This window comes from Thalassophryne amazonica, chromosome 4, assembly GCF_902500255.1.
Source record: "Thalassophryne amazonica chromosome 4, fThaAma1.1, whole genome shotgun sequence".
Classification (NCBI taxonomy): domain Eukaryota; kingdom Metazoa; phylum Chordata; class Actinopteri; order Batrachoidiformes; family Batrachoididae; genus Thalassophryne; species Thalassophryne amazonica.
In genome coordinates this window covers 40,848,138-40,856,701 of record NC_047106.1, presented here as the reverse complement: position 1 = coordinate 40,856,701, position 8,564 = coordinate 40,848,138, and the positions used below count along the sequence as shown (strand labels likewise).

Sequence of the window (8,564 nt, the reverse complement as noted above, 5' to 3'; positions counted from 1 at the left end):
AAGGTACTGTTCTGTCAAACATTCCCTCAATTGTACTATCATTCCAGTTCTGCCAACTGTTGTGGTTCTGCCGATTAGTACCCGCTGCCAACTAAGTATCATTTAAGTATCTCATTGCTGGGCTGAGTGTTCTTGTTTTCGGTAATCAAAATATGGTCACCTTAAGTTAAAGTAATGGTGGCAACACTGATCACAAAAAGACAATGTGGACAAAAGGCACAATTCCCTCTTTGTTGTTTGGTGGAAGCTATAGCACCTCACACATGCCCTAAAGTCCTTCCTGTTCTGTTCTTTAGCCTGTTTTTGTGTATACGCTTGCTTGGGCGCACGTGCTGCACCACATCTGGAAACAATAGAGCGATCGAAGCCGTCACTTTCCCTTTAGCGCTGGCTTTTGAATGGGTTCTTAAACACTCTGTTCATTCATGCTAAATTACAGGAAGGTAATCTGAGCTGCAGACTTCAAATTGCCTATTTCTCTGACCTACTCACACTCAAACATGCTCAGAATTAATCAGTTTGTGCAGATACAGTTTTACCACCAAATTACAGTCTCACTTACATTAAGTACAATTATGAAGTCAAATTACAACATAGTTTGAAGTTAGCGGAGGTGTGCATGTTTCGGTAAACGTTTTAGTGTGTACTGTGTGTGTATGTCGGGAAGCTACAAGTTCATAGTTGATGAGGTTTGATTGACGGTACAGTAATGTTTATACTGTGTGATTACTGTGTTTCCACAGTGGATTCAAAACAAATTTAGTGGTTATGGAGCAATTCTTATCCTAACCCAAAGCACAGCTAAACAGCAAATCAAAGCAGAGTGACTGCTGTACAGACGGGCAGCGTTAACAGGGTTCACATGTCACAAGTTGTTCCAAGGCATTTTGTAAAGCACTAGAACCTCAATAGGGTCATTAGACACCAGGTGGCAGTATTAATCAGCCCATGATGTGGACACAGATGAGTGGAAATCCATGGGATTTGCACCATACAGACTGATTTACATGAATTTATTTGTTTTTCAGTTATTCAGTTCCTTATGTTAATCCTGCCCTCTTGAGGTGAGGTTGGTATAACATCTGATGCTGTTTTTTTGTTTTTTTAAGTGTTTCTTCCTGGTCTTAACACCATCCATGATCTAATGCTAATTTTAAAGGTATAGTGCCACTGGGTTTTTTAAAAGGTTTAAGTCATAAAAAGAATTTTCTTTGGCACCACTAGTTTTATTCCTTAGCATTTAGATAAGGGGTTCATAATATGATATTGCCAATATGATCAAAATTCATGCTGTCGGAAAACAATTTAGAATTTCAACCCGAGGGGGAGAAATTCAAGGAATCAGTTGCTATGACCAACATTTGGTAGATTTGGAAGTGATTTATAAGAAATCTTATGGATGTTAACATGGGATGGCTCACAGGTAATCTCAAAACCTGCATGATGGCTATGAAGAAAAAGATGACTTTCACTATGAAATTTCCCCGCCAGATAAATATGTCCTCTTCATTAAAATGACCTGCAATCATGTTTCAAAAACAAACCTATATTATAATGCTTGGATTTCATTAGAAACTAAATTTGTTCAGTTATGTGAAATTTGAAAGGCCCTGTAGCCTTAATTACATCCTGAGAACCTTGTTGTAACCATCAGTGGATGTAGGTGGCTTAACACAGGGTTGAGCAACTTTGTGTCAAGAAAGGCCTGACAAACACTTCTACTGGCTTTAATCAGATTCAAAGGGCTTCCGGTATAGCTCTTTGTTACTTTTCTGTCATTTATGTCTTCTTTCATCACCATATGAACCCATTTGCTTCTGTATCTTCCTCTATCCAACTTTTATCTCCATCACTTTTCTCTCCTACATCTCTTCCATCCCTTCCTATGTCCCACTCAACACACTTTTATCTCATGTAACATAGCTCTCAACTCTTCAACCTTCAGCCTCTGATGACTTAATTCTTGACCATGCATACTCGTCACCCCTAACCATTACCTCAGCATCATCTTGGGCCTTGTGTCACAGCCACAGCTTCCAACAAAACTCACAGTAACAGCAGTCCTGTTGGTTTATAACATGTTTGTCTAACTTTTTCAAACCAAGGACCACTTAATCAATTTAAAAAAGTCTCACAGACCACCTGACTGCACAAATATACAAAAACAATATGCCTTCTTACCACTCCAACAGTATATTACCACCAAAAATCTTACAAACAGGATCTGAAAGCATATTAATATGAAGTCATGCACAAAGCCTGGACAGTCAAATCTGAGATGCATTCACCAAGCTCCTCTAAATATCTGGTATATGTTTGGAGGGGGGGGGTCTATATAATAAAATGAGCTGAAATATGAGTTTATTATTATTATCAGGAAGTACAGCTAAAGCTACCCATTTTTGGTATCAAATTGTAAGTAGACATGTAAATGAGGGCTGCCCCCTTTGCCTGACTTCATATCCTCAGAAACACTGAACATACTCAGGTGGAGATGCTTCATTCAAAGGCAGGTGGACATTTGGCTTCAGCCATAATTCAAACATGTCAAATTCATGCCCCAATGCCAAATCATTAACAAGTTGTCATTTCATAGGTAATGATCTGATACTGACAAAGCCAATACTCAGGGGCTCACTGGGTTCATCAGGCAACAGTGTTTTCACTGATGTCACAGTTTTTGGTGGGCCAGCCATATTGCCATGTCAGTGACATTGGCAAGTAGACAATACATAGAAGAAGCATACATTCTACTCTCTGTGATGGCAAAAGTTTGCAAAAATGTTGCAAAACTTTGTGAGACAGCCGTGAGATAGAGATGGACTCAACAGTGAAGCAGGACCTCACTATGAGATAAAGATGAAGTTAATTGGTGATGAAGATGGTGTGAAATCTGCCATTTGCTGGTTGGAGAGTGAGAGTTCACTGCTTGCTATTATGTACATGGACATCATGAATTATTTATTTTCACCTGGACCTCTCAGAGGACTTGAAAAAAGATTTTTCCTGACTTTGACCTTTGAAATTTACCTTGAAAATTGAATGTTTTTGCCTATAAGGATATGAATCCTCTGTAAAAAAAAATTTCATAATATATGAAAACTTTGGGTTACAGGCTGTTCAAAAACAAACGGGTGAAAACATAACCTTCGCCAACTTCGTTGGAGGAGGTAATAATGAACCATGACAGCATTTGAATGCTAAACATAGGTGCACGCGTAAATAGAATGGATAGCGGCGTAGCACCGAGATGGCCACTTCTAGGTTCGTGATATCACGTGAAATCATCGTGATATCATTGTGAAAACATTCTATACCTTTAAAATGGAAGGTAGAGTTGTTCTCCCAGTCATACGATATCAGTCTTAGATCTCAGAGTTAAAGGATAGTGTATGTTTGTATCTTGGCCAGCTCTTGATTTTTCCCTTAAAAAAAAAAAAAAAAAAAAATCAATATTTTGTCACATTTGTTGAAGTTAATAGTTACTATTTTAACCTCTATCCAATCTAGCTTTTTTTACACCGTAAAACACGTTAACCATGTCATCACTGACATGGTTAACATCTGACTCACCTAGCTAGTTAACTAACAAGCTAGTCACTACAACAATAGCTATAGTGTCTCTGTTCTGAAAGGTTTTACCAATATACGGCTAAAAAACACATTTCTTAAAACAACTAATCACAATTCAAAAATGACACAATTTTGTGTTTAGGTTTTTGTTTTAATGTATGTTCTGGCAAATAAAACTGGTCCAGAGAGAGGTAGCATTAGCACATAAGGTAACCCCAGCCAAAATACATATTTTCACATAAAACAGTGAAGAAAATATTGCCAACGAAAGTTTTTATTCGTGTCCTTCAGATACAAAAGTATTCTTTAAATAACAAACACATTTTAAAGTTTTGTGAGTTTTTTTACAAGGATAAATTATCAAATTTTCTTATAATACAGTGATGACGCCATATCATCAGAACATCTGGTTTTCTACATAAACGAACAGAGTGGATTCTTTATCATTTAAGGTGACCTGATCCCAACAGTGATTTACATCTGGGCTTCTCAGAGGCATATATAGAAAAATGGTTGTTAATCTTCATAAGGCTGTGGCACAAACACGCACTATTTAAAGGCACGTCTCAGTATTTGCGTCAAAACGACACCTGACGCTTATCGTGTGGTCACAAGAAAGGAGGAGACCAAACATTTAGGGTAAATTGCAAGGGAGGGGAGGTGGTCACAGGTTTGTTTAATTCAATCTGTTTGTTTTACTTTGAAAATGGAATAAGTGGATTCAGACATTGAGAATTGTTGAGACAGTGTCTCAAGATTTTGGATTTAACCAGAACATTTACTCCAGAAACTAAAATCTACAAAATCCATCCTTTTTTGACTGAATTTAAACATTAGCTAAGAGGAAAATTGAGATACTATCTGCTTACAGTTGACACAAAGGAGAAGAAGAACCCACACGACTCAGGCACTTGTACTATTACGCTGCTTGGAACCAAATAATCCTTGTGCTCCAATGTACAAGATGTAATATGAGACACAGCCCAGACATTACTCACTGGACCGATTGTCAGGCAAATACACTGCACGCAGAAGTACGTTCACAATTGCTGTGTTAAGAAACATTTGAGAGCTTTAACAACGCATTTAAAGCTCCATATCCTACAAGAAGATGAGACCAAGTAATTAGTCTAATCTGCACTTTGAACTTTTGATAGTGTGAATGAAGCTGTAGAGAGAATAATACACAGTTCCACAATGGAAGCAATCATCAATTTTCACATTGGGGTGATGATTATTGCATGCTGGTAGCCCTACCTCCCGGAAATACAACAAAGAACATCAGAAGATTTTTAGACAAATGCACACAAAATTTCAATTGTCCAGCGTCACACAGATCTGAGTTCATTACAAAAGACCACAGGCTCATTTATGCTCCTTTTTCTGTGCATTTCAAGCTGTGTAACAGTCAATCCTCAACTACTTCCATATGTCCACTACATTGACATGAACATTAAGCAAAACCTTCAGTAGAGGGCAGTGCAGTTTTTCTCAAAAATCTCTAACATCAAACATGGTGGTGGCTGAATAATTCATAATAACGTGCCTACTACAAAAGAAACAAACGCGCAGGCAGCGGTGTAGACAGAGGTGGTCTGTGTGGCTATAAAACACTTTGTGATAAGATTCAATATATTAAAAAAACTTGTTAAAATGTTCCGCCACGGTGAACAGTCATCATTGTGCTCTTTTCATTAACGTGGTATGTTGCTTGAACTTTGGTGACACTGTTCTCAAGAATCGGAAGTCATTCCGATTCTTTCATTCCGAATTCCATTTTGTTTGCATCTGTGAGCTTTCAGAAATGAATACAGAGTGTAGACAGAAGGCTCCGCCCATACCCGCATTTGACACGGAACATAAATGAGCACTAGATTGCCACAAAACTACCATTTTAGAAATATTAACTGATAACTATACTTCCACTGTTAAGGCTGAGTGATTTACCAGTTGAATTTGAAGGCATATACTATGTAAAATATATGAAAACTGACTATTTTATTTGCATAAAAGAAAAATCTGCATTTTATCAAAATACTGGAGTGTCATATTGAGCAATTTAATAATTGTGGTATTTCACAGGAAGTGTTACTTGCATTTTTTGGTTCCAGACCATATAAGAGGTGTGTATCCATACTCATGACGCGATACACATCTAGTCCAGATGACAGTGCTAATTCACCCAATGTTAACATGCCAACTAAAATACGGTATTTTAGAAACAGAAGTCAAAGAAACACAACAAAATAATCTGATTGCACTATCTTTTACTAATTGGTTTGAATGTCATTAATGAAGCAAAAATTAAACTGGTAAAACAATCAATCAATCTTATTGATAAAATTGATTCTACTAGCTTGTAGGAGTCATAAATAGTTGGAAGCTAACAGTGGGAAAAATAGTATCTGAAGTATTTCATTCTAGCCCTTTGCCGTAAGCCTCAGATAATGCTGGGTGCAAGGCATGCTGGTCATTGTAGGCTCTTCAACTCATCTGCAATGAGTACAATACATTTTTGTCTGTCTTCTCTGGTCATAGTGCACTAATTTTAAGAGTCAAGTATATTAATGAGACCCTTGAAATTTTGTGAAAGTGCCCATTTCCACGAGACACCTCAATCTTAAAGAAAGAAGTAAGTCCAACTCAGACCCTGAGGTCCCTTGGAGCTAGTGCGTATACCCAGAATCTGTAGTGTGAAGCGAAAGTATGTCTGCGATTCCTCCTAGATGGAATACCACTCCATCGCAGGTCACTTCCCGAGACAAAGCCAGTGTTACTGACCAAACGGTCCCCTCTAAAAATTGGCCCACCCTGCCTTCACTGTGCATGCGTCTAAGGCTGACTCTGAGTCTGACTCTCTACACCCAAAGCAATCAAAGGGAATAATGTGATTATTAACCGTCAGATGATAAATTAAAAACCTCTTAATGCATTCTAAAGTCTGATTAGATATGGGAGTCTGATTAGAAACAGAAGCAGAAATGATGTGATAATCTGTGAGTCCCTACCGATGCTCCGAAATGACGTAGGTGCAGCAGCACATCCGAGTTTGACGTGCTGCTGTGGTGCTTTGATTGCTGCCCCGTCTTTTATGATGAAATAGATAGATCAATCAATCAATCAATTTTTTTTATATAGCGCCAAATCACAACAAACAGTTGCCCCAAGGCGCTTTATATTGTAAGGCAAGGCCATACAATAATTATGTAAAACCCCAACGGTCAAAACGACCCCCTGTGAGCAAGCACTTGGCTACAGTGGGAAGGAAAAACTCCCTTTTAACAGGAAGAAACCTCCAGCAGAACCAGGCTCAGGGAGGGGCAGTCTTCTGCTGGGACTGGTTGGGGCTGAGGGAGAGAACCAGGAAAAAGACATGCTGTGGAGGGGAGCAGAGATCGATCACTATGATTAAATGCAGAGTGGTGCATACAGAGCAAAAAGAGAAAGAAACAGTGCATCATGGGAACCCCCCAGCAGTCTACGTCTATAGCAGCATAACTAAGGGATGGTTCAGGGTCACCTGATCCAGACCTAACTATAAGCTTTAGCAAAAAGGAAAGTTTTAAGCCTAATCTTAAAAGTAGAGAGGGTGTCTGTCTCCCTGATCTGAATTGGGAGCTGGTTCCACAGGAGAGGAGCCTGAAAGCTGAAGGCTCTGCCTCCCATTCTACTCTTACAAACCCTAGGAACTACAAGTAAGCCTGCAGTCTGAGAGCGAAGCGCTCTATTGGGGTGATATGGTACTACGAGGTCCCTAAGATAAGACCTCGAGACAGATGATGACTGGAGTGCAGTTTTAAGCAGAAACGAGGTGATAATGGCTGAAGCGCTACTGACACTCAGAAATGACGCATGCACAGTGAAGGCAAACCGATTTTTAGGGGGGACCGTTTGGTCAGGGAGACCAGTACCCATTTACAGCTGGGTGGACTAAGACAACATAGATGAACAGGTGCTGGAATCAGACCCAGGTCTCAATAACGATAGCCTAACTCTAAGCCCACTGACCTAAGTGCTCAGCATTCTAAAAACATCTTAAAGAAATGATGGAAATATGAATTCAAACTGAAAATTGTAATCAACTCTTCCCTTTTCTTGAAAATACATCCATTACTTTTTTGAGTCATCTTGTACGCAAATAGACAGATGCAGCAGTAATAATTAAAATGTAAAATCTAAAATGATTTTTTTTGTTTGTTTGTTTGTTTTTGTTAAAGACTAAAATTAGGCCAGCATGTTCTGGCCTGGGTGAATTTTATATTCTTTCATGCCTGTATTTGTAAACCTGCACGCTGTGTGTACAAGCGTGTGCGCACACATAAATTACCTGCGGCAGTGCTTTCTTTTTGCATAATGGATCTTATGGCAAGTGATTGTCGAATAACCTCTTAGTCCCCAAACTACCTCTGGGTCCGTGTTTGGAGAAGACGGCAGAGGGAATAATTGAATTTCCTGGATTTCATGGTAACTCAGGAGCACATGCAAAGTTTCAAAAATACTAGATGCATCACTGGAAGTTAGCTGAACTTCTCATAGTCTACTGAGGTAAGAGACAGAAAGTCTATATTTCTGTTTCTACAATGATGGATTAATTAAACATTGGATAATCCGATTTACCATGGTATTACTTTATATCGTCATTACTATGGGTTTGTGTCACAACTAGCAACCAAACACGTAAATATCCAAAATATTTTAGGTAAAAACATATCCGTAAAGACGGTTATCATGTTTTTTGGTTGATATGAGCAATAATCAACATTAACAGTAGGTTTCAGATTTATAAATCACAAACTTCAAATACAAGTTTGGACACTGTCACTTTAGCGTAAGGATTACTGCACCCACATTAGCTTTATAGTCACAAGATAATGCATTTGTTAAAAGGGAACACTGGCATTTTTCAACCTGAACTCTATTTTTAGATATTTGTAGGTTCATCTTTTCCCTAATAGCAAAAAAATTTAAATTGACGCAATATTGATTTACAG

The 8,564-nt window shown here is 38.5% G+C and overlaps 1 long non-coding RNA gene across 1 annotated transcript; it reads left to right on the top strand.

The window, feature by feature from the left end:
• The first annotated feature begins 4,186 nt into the window (after nt 1-4,186).
• On the top strand, nt 4,187-5,862 carry LOC117508093. The gene is made up of 2 exons (XR_004559981.1): nt 4,187-5,660; nt 5,697-5,862. It is a non-coding gene; the product is annotated as an uncharacterized LOC117508093 (long non-coding RNA).
• Nucleotides 5,863-8,564: the final 2,702 nt, after the last annotated feature.